The sequence below is a fragment of the Anas acuta genome, chromosome 14 (genome assembly GCF_963932015.1).
Source record: "Anas acuta chromosome 14, bAnaAcu1.1, whole genome shotgun sequence".
Taxonomy (NCBI): Eukaryota; Metazoa; Chordata; class Aves; order Anseriformes; family Anatidae; genus Anas; species Anas acuta.
Window position 1 is genome coordinate 2380733 of NC_088992.1, and position 17169 is coordinate 2397901.

Sequence of the window (17169 nt, forward strand, 5' to 3'; positions counted from 1 at the left end):
CGTTTTGAGACTGCTCCCAACTCCGGTATTTTGATTTTTTTTTTTTCCCAGTTTCTAGCAATACCACTTTTCTGCCACTCTGCCTCTCCAGAGTTTCTGCTGACAGGACAGAACTGCTGGTAGCAAACACATTATTCATTGTGATTGAGTGCCTAGTAATTACTTTATATATTTTTTCAATTCTCAAATTAAAACCATTTACTAGTAGGAACAGATGTTAAATTCAGGACTCTTGTTGATTGTTAGTGTGACACACACATGAAATGTTTTAAACTAGAAGGCTGATTGAATTTTAAATATGCTGATCACACTGGTGGAATTTAAAATAATTGAAACTGGGAATTACTGAAATGTTTCCAAGAAGAGATGACAGAGGTGGGGTTTGCTTTTCAAACCCATGATTGCACAAATCATGTTAAATTCTGCAGGGGAAATACAATAATTTTCTGTGTGTCGCAGAACCAACCATGGACTTGCATGGTACTTGGTGGTACTTTGGTACTTCAAAATGGCAGGAGAAAAGAACTTAAAGATGAACATAGAATCCATTTTCAAATCAATATCTTGAATACTACCTACACACTCTGTAGGAATGTGATTTTTTTTTAATTCGGTAAAATTATATTTTTCAGGGAATCCATCACTATTGCTTGCTGTGGGCTTAGTGCAATCCACCACAAAAGCTGCATCGTGTTCAAGGGGCCCGATCCCTTATGAGAAAAAATGTCCATTTGAATACAACTAAAGATTTTGTACCATGTTTCCTAGTCACTCTGTTTGATGTGTCTCTGCTGGACAAGGGGTGGTTGGCTCCTTGGAGCCCGCTGTGGAGGCTGCCCCGTGCTTGCCCCGAAGTCACTGGGAGTCTGGCACAACATCTGCACTATCAGCTTAGCCAGCCCATAAAATGGGTTATTTGCCAGCTGCACAAAGGTGTTCGGAGGCTTAATTACTGTTTGTTGAACTCTTTCCTATATTTGAATTAGAGATGATGCATGTCTTGTATATAGAGCTTCTTTTTTTTTTTTTTTCATAACCTGACTTTGTAGGATTTATTGCATACAATGAATGAAAATCTGAGTTTGGATCGTAATACAGTAACAATTACAATTAACCTCCACAGCCTCCACGTGACCCCCAGGTGTTGTGTTTAAATCACACTGCTTTTAATTAAGTTTAGCCGCCAAGTCCTGCTTGTTCTGAAACATTTCACTGGCACTTCCTCTGCGAGGCAATGCTTTAAAGCCTGCAATGTTGTGCCCACCTGATCCCATGCGAACTAATGCCAAAAGGTAACAATGCAGGGTGAGGAAATTCAGCCTGAAAAAGCAGTTTCAGAGCAGGCACAACTTTTATTTGCCACAAAACACTTTGTTCTAGATGTACTTTCCTCTAACATCTGATACAATTTACAGACTTTCAGAGCTTGCTGAACTTCTCAAAATGAGAAAACTCCCACTGAGACAATAAATTGTTGTTGCACTGAATGATCCTCGACAAACTATTGTCACAATAAGTGCCACATTAAAGCAGCCTGGCACTGATACTGGAGAAAGTCTTATGACACACGGTGTCTTTTGGGGCTGTCATGGTTTATTATGTTCATGATCCATGGAGGAAAGGTTGCTAATAGCAGACATTGACCCACTGGTGGTAATTGCTGTGAAAACATTATTCAAGCTTATTAAGTTAATGACAGAAGGATGAGGCGCTTCCTAAAAAGTTAGCATGGCATCACCAGAGATGCTTATTTATTTAACTGATTGATCATTTTAAGGTTTATAAAATGCCTTCTCTTTATGATAACACTGCATAATTGTGTACATAGGAATTAAACAATCCACAGAGCTGAGGCAGAACGGTTGTTGCAGATCTGATTTTCATGTAAAAAATCAAGACTTTTATAGGCTTATTTACATAACAAGTCATGGTCTAGTCTCCTTTACCAGTGTCAGCCTGCCATGGAGCTGGATTCAGCTGTAAATTTTTATGGTTTGGAGCCTGTGGAATATACAAAAATGGTCTGTATATTTTAGTGATCTGAAATACTTCTGTAGTGAAGAAAGGAGCAGAGTTTTCTTCCAGCAGAATGAACATCTCTTCCCTAAAACTGTGATACTTGTATTCTTTCCCAGGGCAAAGCTATGACTTTTCTCTTTCCAGTTAATGCCTGCAGGCTGCCTCCTCGGTATGTGCTCTTCTCCGTACCAGAAACAAATCTATTGCAAACCTCTGGGTCTGAGCATCCCTGACGGCCTGGAGCTGGGGGCGAGTATAACTCACACGGCTCTCTGACTGGTTAAACCAAAGTTGATGAAAAGCTGCTTATACAGACAAGTAGGATAGGTGTGCCTTCCGGATGGGAAAGTGAAGCAGAAGTAGTCAGACTGCTTCACAGGATAAATGTTCTAACAAGACGGTCTCTACCAAATCTGATGACACTGATCTGTAAGGCAGACATTGCTGAGCCAGTGAGGAAATCAGAGCCTGCAAGTTATAAGCCAAAACCAGGAGCCTGACACAGTTCTCTCAGCAGAGCAGAAGGAGAGGAGGTTAAGAGCAAAATGATGGCCAAGGCTACTCTGCTCTCCCTTCTGGAATTGCCCCAGGTATTTCCTCCAGGCTCAGCCATCAGGCTCTCAGCTTTCCTCATTTTGCAGTGATTTGACTTGCAATCAAAGGACAGTTATAGCAATTTCATTCGCGTCATATTAAACTCGTTTGATTGTGACCAGAGAGCCCTAGGAATGGGTTGATAGATTTTCAAGTTCAGAAGAGGCCATTCCTCATTTAACCTATATGTCTCTTGCTACACAACCTCACACCTTTTAAATCTATTAATGTGCTTGGTAAACCTGAAAAAAAATTGGGTAAACCAAATAGATCTTTTTCCTCTCCAGTCTTCGCTGTCCTGTCTAGGGCGAATGGGCAGCAGCATTCCTGCTTCAATTTATGACAGTTTTATATTTGCAACACATACCTAGCTGTTTAGAGGATACATGAAGATGCTGCATCTCTTGAAAAGTTTTCAGATACTGTGGGCAAAACTTAAATTTATGTCAAAGTGCATTAAATCAGTCCTGCACCTTTTTTAGCAGTTACAACTTTGAACTTCTACATGAAATAGAAACGGTGACCCTTTACAGATAAAGTACATAAATGAACCTTTGCTTAAATGTCCTTTAGAGAAGTCAGTGCTTTATTGCAGAAAGTCACTAGTCACATTCCTCTCTCATATATTAGAAAAAAAGACAAAAACATGTGTTTGCTCTGTATTTAATGGTTGGAAGAGAAGCGGAGTTTACTACCTTAGTTTCCATCTTATTTTTAACTGTGTAATTCAAATCAGGGTGGAAAAAAGGAAAAGAAACAAAGCAACAACACAAAACAGAAGTTAATGTTTTGACATACCTCAGTTCTCACCACCTTTCCAGCATCTGTGCTACCTAATAAAAAAGCAATCAGATGGACGGATGAGTTTTCATGGCTCTTTTTGTTCCACAGACCGCAGGGGGCAACATCTGCTTCTCCTCGTTCTTTTCCCCCCTTGAACAGGAAATTAAATACAAATTACTAAATTAAAGCAATGGAAGGAATTAATTAAGAATAGGAAACTTCAGGCTTGAGGGTCTTCACCTCTGTTGTGCAGAAGGTTATGCTGATGGAGCAAGTGCAGTCCTGTTTGTGACCAGCCTGATACCCAGCGCTGTGCCGGAGCACCCGGATGGGTTCACGTCCACGTTTCCAAGGCTATTTCAGCTCTGTCAGCTCCTATTGATCCACCTGTGTTTGATATTGCCATTGGTGGCTGAGCGATGCCAGTCAACTTCATTCCTGGCTTTGACAAGGCCGTGGTATGGCTGCAGCTTCCCTGGCCAGTCCCTTGCGTGAATACTGATAGAGCACCATCAGCTTCGGCAGCAGTCATTAAAAGGCGAGCTGAAATCTTAGTCATTCAAGTATTTTTCCAGGTAGAGTTTGCAGTTCTGAACATCCCCGTGTGAACATCAGATTCTGATATTCTCAGCACACAAATCATCTTCCCAGATAGAAATTCAATACCTCTAGTCAGAGCTACCTGTTAAAACTTAGACAGTGGATTAAATATTTACTTGTTCCTTCTTGTGGCTCACCGGGAGAATTTCAAGCGGCACTAAACGCTGAGGGCGGCTGGGCTGCAGCAGGCAAACACTGGGGCTGGGGAAAAAACTGGGGCAGGCTGAGCCCCCACACCACCACGGCTCATCCCTCGTGTGCTGCCTTCCCTGCACAGCACGGCGTGTGGACAAGTGCTCGGTGCTTTGGGGATTGTGTGGTTCTGAGTAGGAGTGGGCTGGCGTTTGAGCACGGAGTTGCACCTTGGGATAAAGTGCTTCGAATCAGAGCCTGAATAAGGTCTCCTACAGTTAGGTTTTATAGGCTTGAGATCTGAGCAGTGTGCTGGCAACTGAACTAATAATTTTGCCATTTAAAAATCAAATGAAATAAGATTCCAGTCTTTCCATACCTTTTTTCCCCGCATACTCCTAAGTGATATCCATCCAACCACTGAATATTTTGTTCTATTTTTTTTTTTTCATCAGAGACTGCTGAGGCCACAATAATTCCATTTTTACTGTTGGTGCCCAGTTAATGTTTCCTTTTATCGCATTATTCATCCCACTCACTCGGCCTGAAATAAATACTTGATTGTCATGTAAACCACTCTTCAAATGCACTTCTGAACCACAAAGTTACAGTAAAAAGTAGAGTATAAAGTAGAGTATAGTGGCTTGTACACTATATTACAGCAATATTAGCCCAAATTACAAGATACAGTGGATGGTAATAAGGCCGGGCTTTCAATGGTAATCCACCTGAGTGATGCTTTTTTGTGTGACTTGTAAAGGTAGTTTATAAACACATCCAAGAACAGTTAAACAATTCATACACGATGATCTTATTTCACTCAGCCATATGGTCTTTATATGGTTCGCATCCTTTTTTCCATGTACAGTTTTTCCCTCTTGAATGGCTGCTTGCTCTAACAGCTGTGCAGTGTACAGAAAAGCCTGAAATCCGAAGCAAAAAGTGCCCTGGTCTTGCATTTGCAAATAGATATGAATTTATTGCAGGAGCAGGGTTTTGAGATTTTTCAGGCTTCTCTGTGCTTTGAAAATGACTGGCAGAAGGTCAGTGAATGTATGGAGAGGTAACGTAAGAGAAGGCTGGCAGATTTGCTTTGCAGCTCACATACATTTTATGTATTATATTTCATAAAAGACAGAAAAAGGAACTTCGGTGCAATATACTTTGGAAGTTAATTGGACTAGACATCCAAGTCTTAAGTAAATCAGCTCTATATCATTTGACACACAACATTACTTCAATTAGTATGACTTTCACCATTACCTAGACAGAGGAAAAGATGTACCATGCTAATCAGGATATTAAAGTGACACTAGCATTTATATATTATGGATATTTACTTAGATGAATGCAAGATAAATGAGATTGGCCTAGAAATCTTTCTCAGCAGAGAAGATGTGGATTCCCACCTCCCTATCCCCCCAGGAAATTCTTTCTTGTGCCTATTCCAGTTATCAAATTTTCAGTGTCTCTTACACTGATACCTCCTTCTGCCCACATAGCAGTTCGTGCCACAGCCTGTGGCTTGTGCAGGGTTTTCTGCACATACAGAAACTGCAGGGAGCCTGTAGTTTTCTGAATGGCCCATGAATCTGAAAGCTATTTTGAGGCAGCTACTTTATGCACGTTTTTGTGCCAGTTGACCTAACCACAGATAATGGATCAAAATCTGGAGTGTGAAGCCACACATTGAACCCAGTTTTCACTGTCAGAGCACTGTGATCACAGGGTCCCTAGGTTAATGTGTGGACTTTCAAAGCTGCGCATGCTGAAGGTCCAAAGTCTGTGCAGACATGCCTGTGCGTAGGGCTGTGGACATGCACTTTCTTTAATGCTCCCCAGGTGAGAGTCAGGGACACTCCACTATCTTCCCACCTCCTTAGTTCTGGATCATGCAAGCAAAGCTTTGACATCCTTCCACAGCATGGAGGAACCTCAGTACAAAGGAAGGAAGGTATCTGCCGTACTCCAGAGGGAGTACAGATGTGAGCTTTCTGAGAGGTTTGTTTGCTTGTTTTCTTGGAAAGGGACATATTTTCAAGACTGGAAGAACAATGAGATCCAAAATTAAGCCTCTGTTTCCTGCAAGGCTGCAGTTCCTTGTGTCCTGCTCTCCTGGCCATCACCGGGCCTGTTGCTCTGCATGCAAGGGGCAGTTAAAGCCTGCCTAAAGCACCTCGTACAGTAACCTTGTGCTAGTATCACTGTCACGATCGTTTCTTGGCCGTCCATCACTCTGGTATCTCTGTGTCCTCAGGCAGAGCAAGTATTCCAGCAGCAAAGGAGCTTTGATTGCATCTTATCTGGGGCTCAGCAGGGAGGGCAGCTCCCCCGTAGCTCTTGCTGGCAGGGGGAATCTGCTGCCTTTGCTGGATTTTTCCAACACGTACAATGTCCTGGGAGGTGATTTTGTTTTTAAGTGATAGTGATGCAGTGATGTGTTGTCTCTTGTGTTGGTTTTTGTTTGTTTAAATTTTAAAATTAGCTTATTTCCTGCAGTTCATATTCATTCTCCTCCAAACCTTAAATTTCTCAGGAAGAAGAAGTTGACAAAAGTTGAAGGTGGTGACAGAAACCATCCATACACTCAGTGATCCTCACTGGGACTTGTCCCAGACCCTCTAAGGAGGAAGAGAGGGAATAAAAGAGTGTCTTTTTCCAGGGAAAGCACACAAGCAATGGTCTTTCTGCCCAGCTGACCTGCTGTGGACATCCCCCAGTCTCATCCCCATCAAGCATTTGTGCCGGGGGCTGGCTTTCTTTCCTACAAAGGCAAAAAAACTGATCACCAAACCACTCCCCATCAGTACTGCCTTGTTGGCTTCTCCTTCAACAGAGAAAGTCAGCAAAAATCCAGTAGCAAGCAAGGCTTGTTTTCTTGGAGGGCGATGACCATTGACAGGGTTTGTGTGTGTGACTGACATGGTAGATTAATTTTATAATAAAAAGGCAACATTCACATAAATGTCATCAGGAGATATCTTTAGTGCCATGCTCATCTGCCCGAAGGGACGATGTGGTTTTCTATTACTGCTCAGATGCACAATAGCGTTTCTCGGCTGATTTAGTTTTGTTTTTTATATTGTGCTGCTGGTTCAATTACAAATACAGACAGGCTGTGCCATTGGCATTAAAGCGTCCATCCGCCAAAACACAGGTTCCTCTAATGTTCCAGCACTGAGGGCACCTAAGAAATCAATGGTCATTTTTGGAAATGTGGTAACATTGTACCTGAGGAATAGGTGGATGTTTGGATTAACATTTTCCCTGAAATTCGTTGTTTTGTCCCAGTATCTTTTCTAGCACATTCCAGGTCTGGCATAGGCACATAGCCTATGATTTCTGTATCAAGCGCATCCCTTTCTGTCACATCTATTTGCTTAATTGTACAAAGATTTGGAAAAAATATGCAGTTTGCACACAGTCAGCTGGGGTATTTTAGATTTTTCAGGAGGCATGTTAGTCAAGGATTTTGCCCACATTGGGCAGGCTGAGGCCTGAGACTCTCCCTCTAATTGCATCTCTGACTGCAAAGTGTGTTGTCAGAAAACAAAACAAAACAAAACAAAACCCCACAGATTTTTGACATCTTGATATTGTGACTTTAATGATGCCTTTTTAACACAGTGCCTGGCTTTGCCATGCCCTTGAATGCATGTGAGGTAAAAATAGTAAATATATATATATATATATACACAGACATATTTCCATGAGTGGAAGCGACCTAACGTCCACGTTCTGCCTTACTCTTTTTACTGATGTTATCTTGCCATGGGACGGGGGGGAATGCAAGAAGAGCCAAGTGCAAGTTGATTCTCCTGCTATCTTATTGTCTGCAGTACATAAATCTTGAAAAGTGTGCTTTGAATGGGAAAGGATACCAACTTAATGATACATTTACTCTAACTACTGCTGGGCATGCACAGAATCCTAATGTGTGCTGCAGACTCTTCATTGTAACAGATGTTGCTCTCTGCTTATAAAGTAAGTTTATTGCATTAGCTGTCTGTAAGCAGTTTACTCTCTAAAAGATTCATAAAGTAAATTAAAATTATCTAATTATTTGTTATCTAATTTAATAGAGGGGTAATCTTGATCTTCAGTTATTACACATATGTTTTGATATTACAAGCCAGTGTGCCAGAGGTCCCTTTCTGAGCCCTGAACATGACAAGAAGCTGGTTTTCACAACCAGGCACGTCCTTGTGGGATGCTGTTGGGTGTGTGCAGCGATGCTCTGCGGGTGCTCTCCCTGCCCTCCTGGCACCCACCCACCTCCTGCAGCTCTTGGCAGCTTGTTCTGGGGCCGGAGCCCAGCTCTGATGTGACATCTCAGACATATCCCTTTGTCATGGAGACATCTTGGTGCAGAGCAAGCAGTTTGTAGGCTTAGCTAATGACCAGAACATAGTTTATTTGCTAATCCCTGGTGAACTCTCCTCTCCACACCTAATTGACCATTTTGCTTCCCAATCTGATAAAATGCCACCTCCCTCTTGCTCCCTGAGGTCCTGGCTTTTTGCTAACAGCTTTGACCTCAGCCTCGCAGGCTGCTGAGCTGGGGCAAAGGGGCTGCATCCACCATCAGGGAAGGTGCTGTGAAATGTGCTGTGGCCCATCGCTGTGTGCTCCGTGTTCAGCCCAGGTGCAGGCGTGCTGGCATCGAGCAGAAAGCCTTACACACTTGACGGGAGAACGGGTGAGCCCTCCTTTTATTGTAGTGCTGATATCTACATTTTATCCTGTAATTTTCCGAGTCATTATAACAAATTGCTCATGCTGGTGTCACTCATTTCCCCACGGATCTCTTAACTCCCTAGTCAGCATGTAGCAAGCTGCAAATGGTATTTCAAAATGAAAAATCACAGGTGTTTTCTGGATGCCGTCCAAAGGAAGGAGCACAGACTTCAGGCAGGAATCAGACCGCATGGAAAGATCCCCCTGAACGTCTCAGACAGTCAACAGATGGTCGCTGTGACACGAGGAGCCAACCTCCTCACCTGGGAAACTCATGGCCACGAACAGCAGAAACATACACTTAAATAAAGTCTTCTTTAAAAAGCTATTAGTAAGGACAGGCTGAAGCAGTGGCAATGCCACGTCACAGACTGGTGCTGTAGGGAGAACAGGGGACACTGTGTCCAGACTCCTCTAAATGCAATGAAAATCCACATAATCTTCGGGGAACCACTTGATTATATAACGTACATACATACGGAGCACAGCACTAAGGGAGTGATTTTAGCTGTCAGTCATCTTACCTTTGAACCTTCATTATGCCTTATATAAAACTTCTTTCTCTTTGGAGCTTCTCACTGTATTTCTGCCTCACAAGTGAGCAATGTGTGTGGGCTGTAGCTCCTATCAAAGCACAGTATGGGTACATATATAATTTTTTTTCCATTTTTTGCTCCTTTGTGCTCTTTTTGCTTTGGATAGCAGTGCCATATTGTTTTCCAGTGCAGGGTACGTGTCTATATGTGCTCTGTTATTATTAGACCATGGTAATGACTTTTGCTGGCAGCGAATACAGGATCATCCTGGAAAGAATCGTCTGAGATGATGCTCGGGCAGCCCAGATTAGCTTCTTGTGGAAGACATTACTTCTTTTCTGATGTTAGTTGCAGTTTAGTGACTTTACTAGTTTATTCCATTCAGTCCCTGATTTGTTCATGTTGTTGGGAAGTCTCATACCTTTTCCTTATCCCTCTCTCCACCTGACAATGACATTAATACCATTTGGAAAGGATGCCAGCATTTGGCAGGATTAGCTTAAGACTGGACTTCATTTGGGAGTGTCTATTTCTGGTGATGGAGAAGGAAATAATAGCAGAAACAAGAAGGACATTGCGTTAGGCTGCCTGCATAGAGTTACTCTGTGTTGGATCTGTCAGAGTACATCCAGCGCTGACACAGACTGAAATTCATTTCCAAGGCTCGAGATCGGAAGACTTGTGTAGGTGCGTGTTGATTAATCAGCCTCTCCTTTGCCAACAAGTTTGCTTGCAGAACATTAAAGATAGCACTTTGCATCACAAAACGTAGCAACTCATAAAAGCAAATGAAATTGCCAAATATATACAAAATATCAGAAATGTAGGCCAAGGAAGATCTTTATTAGAAAAGTTGAAAAAAATTGAGTCAGTATTAATTTATGCTGATGTCCAGGATTTCCCCTTTGCTGTTGCTTTTTCTCTGCAGTGACTACAGTTGAATCCCTGAGATAGGTGTTAGCTCTGGAAAGACTCACAAGGTGGCTGAGCTTTAATACCTGAAGAAATACAGATCTGACATCTGTAGGAGAATACTTTCTATTTGGCTTTGCAAAAAAAAGAGCTGTAGGAAAGCTATGGTGCTGGGTTTTAATGCACCATGTTGTTAGCGATAACTGCTTAATATTTTACTCATAGATTCCTTTGGGTTCACTTAAACAGCGGCCTTCCTAAGTACAGCAGAAAGAAGTGAAATGATAAATTAAGCTAGGTCAAAGAGGAGAAATTATTTTAAATGAATACAAACATCTAATTTATCTGGACTTTTAATGAATTGAAACGCCAGAGTTGCTAGAGATGACAGCATTGTAAATCCTATTTATCTTTACTAAAATTTCCCTACTTCTTCCCACTCCCCCGTGCGCTCGTACATCAAATCAATGTGGTGAGACTTGCTCTGCCGAGGTGGAACCAGAAGGCAGGGCTCCCGGCCCCATCCCACCCACAGGGCCACCCTTGGTAACACCTGAATGGGTCTGTAAGGGGATGGTGGGGACCGGAGCTGCTGGGCAGGGGAGGGAGCTGAGCTGCTCCTTGCTGGGACCCCAGTGACGGCTGTGTTAGCATCCAGCACCCCCTGGCATCTTTAATATCAAGTATTCCAGTTGTGTTGCAGAGGAATTGTGTCCAGTTACTTCAGGTCCTTCAGAGCACATCCATGTTTGCCACGGCGGGTTGTTCCCCCAGCTTGGAGACCTTTCCATCAAAAACCAGAACAGTTTTGGCCAAGTTGGGGGATGACAACTGGAGAGGTACTTGCTTTGTTGTGTGAAGGTTAAGAAGTGTGTAAGTTCAGTGAGAAAATTCGAATTATAAAACAAGTGGGAGAGGCTTTGACAGGCTGAGGAGCAGAGCACCCTCAGGGCCGTGCTGCCCCACGTGTTGGCCTGTGCATGGGGCTGTAGGGAGGTGAATCGCAAAGCCAGGTTTAAACACTCACCTGTTTTATTCTGCTACAAGGGGCAAGGAAGCCCTTTTCTCTTGATCACTAATAAGCTCCTGTTTCCGTTCCTGTTGCTCATTACTTGCAGAATCCATCAGTCTGGGGGGATGCTGCCATTGCAGGTACAGTTTAGGCATTCCTGTATTATAAATAAAATGCTAAATAACAGCAAATGTGCAAAACCAAAAGAGAGTCTGAGGGCAGGGGTGACAGCACAGACCAACTTAAATTATCTGCTTTCAGTGCTGTTTCCCAAAGGACTTTTTTTTTCCCCTGGACTATAACGTCTCTTGGGACGGTGCAGTAACAGCTGCTGAATCCCAAGGAGGCTGGAGAAAAGGGACATTGGCTGCAGCTCTGTCCTGCCCCAGCGTTGTTTAGAGGTGGTCCAGTTCATCTGCAGAGACTTTATTGTAACAAATATTATTCAGAACAGGTTGATCACATTACATTTTAGAAGAAACGGACAGTCCAAGGAGAAACCTATTCACACTGTGTCACGGAGAGTAAGATGAAGGCTTTTATTTACTTGGAAGCCAGTCAGGGCGTTAGTTCAGATAATAAGGGCTGGCTGGGAAAATGCACCCCTGGGGCCCAGACCATGAAGGCACGAGGCTCTCTGTGACTGCAGCCTTCTTTATGAGCCCCCTTCCCTTCCCTGGGAAAACAAATCTCAAAGGGTCAGACTTCCAAAACAATTTCTTGTGCATTTCTTTCTTTTCAGGTGATGGGCAATGCTCTCGTTATATGCTGAGCTGAAGACTAGTGATGGGATTGTTAGTGTACATAGCCATCTTCTGTGTTTTATTTTATTTTATTTTATTTTATTTTATTTTATTTTATTTTATTTTATTTTATTTTATTTTATTTTATTTTATTTTATTTTATTTTATTTTATTTTATTTTATTTTATTTTTGATTTAATTTTATTCCGAAAATATAAATCGCATATACCTGGAATATTGGCAAATCCAGTATTTCTATTGATTGCTTTGTGCTCAGAAAGCTATTTCTCCTTCCAAATAGTTTTACGCCAGTCGCCAGCCAGGGCTCTGCTTCTGTTTATTCTGGACTCCACACAGAGGAGGAACGCTTGCCATGAAATACTGCCCAGAGAGGCAGGAGGTGGAAGGACATCTGCGCTTCGTGCACAGAGCAGGCAGTGGGGCAGGTGCCAATGCAGGAACGAGCTCTGCTGCTGTCGCTGGGTCCCTGCTCCACTTTTTTCGTGTACCTGGAGCAGGGATGAGCGCTCCCAGGCAGTCCTGGTGCCCATCAGCTGGGGGAGGAGGCCTGTCCCTGTTCCCTGGTGGCATCGCTTGCACCACCCCTGTGTGAGCCCAGGCAGTGAAGGGCTCGCAGGGACATTTCCCACTGTTTCCCACTTCACCTGCAGCGTTTTTCTCTGCTGCCTTGGGGGAACATCTCTGCGGGAAGCCCTGGGACTGGAAACCTCCACCCTGTGTTGAGTTTCATCCTGCAAAGCTCTGTTGTCTCCCCCCAAGCCACTTGACACGTTGACTTAATTTAACCTCAGGAGCAAAAGTAAGTAAGTAATGAGGAAAAGTGTGGTTTTTATTTATTTTTTTTTTGGTTATTATTTTTTTTTTTCACATAAGTATGCTGGAAGCCACTCAGTGTGTCTGACCTGTTGAAGAATCATGGTAATGTTGTATTAGATTTCGTGCCGTTTTTGGCTCCCCCTTCCATGCAGCGGGGCTGCGGTGACCGGCACTGCCCTGTCCCTGCACCCGCAGCAGGACGACTGCCTCGCCCAGCAGAGGGGTCCCTGGGGGTCCTGCAGAGCCAAGGATCCCTTATAACCAGCTGCTGGCACCGCTTTCAAGCCATTTGCTGAGCTGCAGCTCTCACAGGCTGGTGTTAATCTCGTTATAGCACAGGTCTCCTCGCAGGTAAGCCAGCCCTCCAGCCCAGTGCTCCAGCAATAGGAGGGGATGTCCTCGGCCAGGCACCTCTGTGCAGCTCAGAATTAACCGTGACATCTCCTAATACCTTCATACGAGCTTCCCTTCTCCACATCTCCCAGCCAGAAGTGGTGGTGAAGTGCTGCTACTGCTGACAGTGACAGTGTCGGAGATGGGCACAATTATTTTTGGTGTTTCTTTTTCGTTGATGTAAATCCCAAACCCCCCCTTCTGAAGGCTGTTACATCAGGAGAGCTCTCTGCCTCCTGCAGCCTCCCAGACTACCTGGGGAAGCAGGGGAGGCAGCGATGGGCTGTGGTTTATCAGCATCCAGAGGATGCCACCGGCTGCCAAAGCCTCTTCTGGGGCAGCGATCACACAGCCCCAACACGGAGCCTCCCATTCTCCTCCAGCCCTGCCTCTGGACACAACGGCTCATCTTGAATCTTCCTGAAGCAATTCATGAAGTTTGCCTAATGCACATCTTCCTTCTGCTGGAGTAAGGACTGGAAATCCTTGGAACACCCCATGTTCACTGTGTTCACCCAGCCTGTACTGGGGCTGGACGACCTGGGCTTTTTTCTGGCACTGAGTTTTCAGCAAATTGCTGACCCCCATCCTGTCCTGGCCTCCCAGGGAGGTTTTTGGAAGGACTGCAGGCCTGCCCCTTGGCCATGAGGCACCTGCCTGTGGGCTGAGCTCTTCTGTGGGCGTGCGGCATCCATCAGCCGCCTCCCTCCTCTCCTGCAGCACTGCGAATACGTTACTTGCCCCTAGTGAGCATCTCCTTCCAGGCTTGCATTAACACCGTTGCCACCTCGACTCCTAATTTATTGGTCAGAGTGTGCTTTTCAACAATATTTACAGCCTGGCTTAATGGCGTGTCTGCATTTTGCTTGCTGCAGACGGTAATTCGGGGATTTGTTTGGCTGACTTAAAGAAACACTTCGAAACAGCTGCCAGTGGGTTAGGTTTTATTGCTGAAAGCATTTACATAAACACGAATTTAACACATTCTGTAGCCTCACTTGGTGCTTGTGAAGACAACCTCCGTACGGCCTTGGTGATGTTTGGGCGGGGTGTTTTTGACCCCAAGCCCCCTGCAGCTCCCCAGTCCTGCACCATATCCAGAGGTCAGGATATTGCTACTGTGGACATGGGACCCTGTGCCTGCCGTGCCACCACTGTCCTCAATCACATCAGGGTGGTTGAAGCTGCAGCTCGATGTAAGCCTGCTCATAGAAAGGTGGTGAACAGCAGTCAGTGGGCTCTTGGGGCCAGGTTTTCCTTTTTGTGCCATTTTTGATGTAATTCCAGGTAAGCACATCTACTAATCACCTTTTTTTTTTTCTTCTGGGACAATAACGTGGGGTGATGCATTCGCCTGGTTTTGTTCAGGAGACGCAGGTCCTGCAAAGTGGCTTTGCAGGACATCCAGGGAAAGCAAGAGAGAGCAGCAAGCGCTGGGAGTCCGCCTGCATCTGAATTTCAGACCTCAAAACTAGCACTTCACTGCTGCCCTGCTTCCTCCCCCATTGCCAAAAACACCCCGCCTCCATTAAAATGCCCTCAGATGTGTCTGGGAAACAAGCTGCCAGACGTGCAAAGGGCTGAAGGTGTTGCTGGCACGCTCGCTGTTACTTGTGAGCATTTTTTCCCCCTGGCAGTGTCGCACACGGCTGCAGGAGCCGCAGCTTCAGGGTGTTCATTAGCGCATCCCCGGCCCCGCAGCCCCCTGGGGCCTCTAAGAGGAGAAAACAAATGAAGCCGCGCTCGTTGACCGTAACACAAATTGACTGCTACTTGTGCTGATGTTTTCAACATAATTCATTTCGGGCTCGAACGTGTTGACTATCTGCATAATTTCTCCTTGAATGGTTTTACTGCCATATGGGACACTGCGGACCTCGAGCTGCCGGCTCTGCCTGTAACCAACCCCTCCTTGCTTTAATCAGTCCCACGGAGCGCCTGGTGCCTGGCTGCCTGGGACTGAGCCCCTGGTTTCTGCAGTCTCAGGTGTGATATTGCCCAGCTGGTGAGGATCAGGAGCTCCAGGTGGTGACAGGGGCAGTGCTGCAGTGCTGCAGGGCTGCTGGGGCTCTGCAGAGCTTGGGGCAAGGCATGCAGAGCAGCCCCTGATGGGAAATGCGTTTTTAGGGCACAGAGAGGATTTTAACCTCCAAAGCAGGCAGGCTGCGTGTTTTCACCAGCACTGACTTGAGCTTCTGAAGAAGAATAATATACAAGAAAAATGACCAGCTTAGCCTTGCTGCACAGGAAGACTTCAGAAATTCTTCAAAAAGCTCCTGTCTTTTACTACTCAGCCTTAATGCAAAGCATAACCTCTAGCAGCATTTGCTGCAGCTAATACTGTTGACAAGCCAGGATGTCTTTCACTGCAGACTTCATGTCTTAATTAAATGGAATTTGTTTCAGCAAATAATGCTTGTCAGAAGTGCTTCTTTTTTTTTTCTTTTTTTTTTTTTTTTCTTTTGCCTTAGGACTCTCACAAAGATGCTATTAGACATTTTGATAATCAGCCATCTGTGTCTCAGCCTTACAACAGCTCCAAGTGAAGGCAGACTAATTTTTCCCAGGCCAAACTTGTAATTATGAATAAAATACAGAGGAATGTCAGGCCACTCTGAAATATAGGAACAGAGAGCCATGGTACCTGAGCATGGGAAAAGCAGGAGCTCTCCTGCTCCAGCCTTTGACACCTCGAAAGTGCCCCTAAACTGCAGCTCCCACCCCGACCTCAGCTCTGCCCGCGATGCCGAGGACAAAGCTCCCGGAGCTGCGTGCACCAAGCCCCAGGGCTTACCCAGAAAATGGGTAATGGGTAATGGGATGGGCACAGATGAATCAATCTGCAGGGGCTGCCCTGCTCCGTGCCCTGCACCATCCCAGGAGCTGCTGTAGGACCACACGGGGCTGATGGCAGCAGAGGACGCGCTGCGGTTCGGTCCCCGGGCCCTGGGCTCCTGTAGCTGCTTGACAGAAACTCATCCCCGGTGGTGACGGGTGGCAGATCCCACACGTGCCTTGTGTGTATGCATGGAAATGGCAGTGCAGGGGCTGCTTCCTGAGGGCAGAGAGGAGCCGTGCTCGTCGCACTGCCTGCATTTTGACCATGCGTGTCGGTGTGGCTCTAAAAGCCACCGACTGCAAACACCCAGTGCAGAAGGGAGGTCACCAATAATCCCAGAAATGAAAGGATAAAGCAGACAATGCCAGCAAGAGTTTAAGTTTTATTATAAAATTTACGGAAAAAGAGCATTTCCAGTGTATCTAGAGAGAGCACTTTGTGGGATTCCCTTTTGCCCCTCCTCTTGCAGCCCAGGTGTTACTGGCACAGTGTCCGTGGTGCAGCACAGCAAATACAAGAGTAGTTAAAATGTCACACAAGAATTCTGTGTTGGTACAAATCTCTACTAAAGTTAATGTATTAAAAATACTTTTATATATTTTACAAATAATTGGGAAAGTTCAGGTGTATGAGCATTACAAGAGGAGATTTTTTTTTTTCAGGATGATATTTCTTTTCATCACACACTTTCCAGTGTATGTGTTCAGCACCGAATATTGTTATTACTCTGTTTTGAGACAAATGACCCTGATTTTTAGTGGGACTGAAAGGGAGGACCTGCTGTTGGTGTGTTGGAGCATTGCATGGGCAGCAGGGCATGAATCAGGCAGAGAGACTCCTCTTTTTTTTTTTTTTTTTTTTTCTTTTCTTTTTCTTTTCCTGAGCCACAGCTTTCCTATTTAATCACAAATTTTCATTAATTTTCAGTGTTCTCAATGAAATCTGGGAAGGAAATAAGATGTTTGCCTTTTACTTGGAGAGAGGCACATGATTTGTTGGGTTGTTATTTCTGGCCACATGCTCAAATATTTG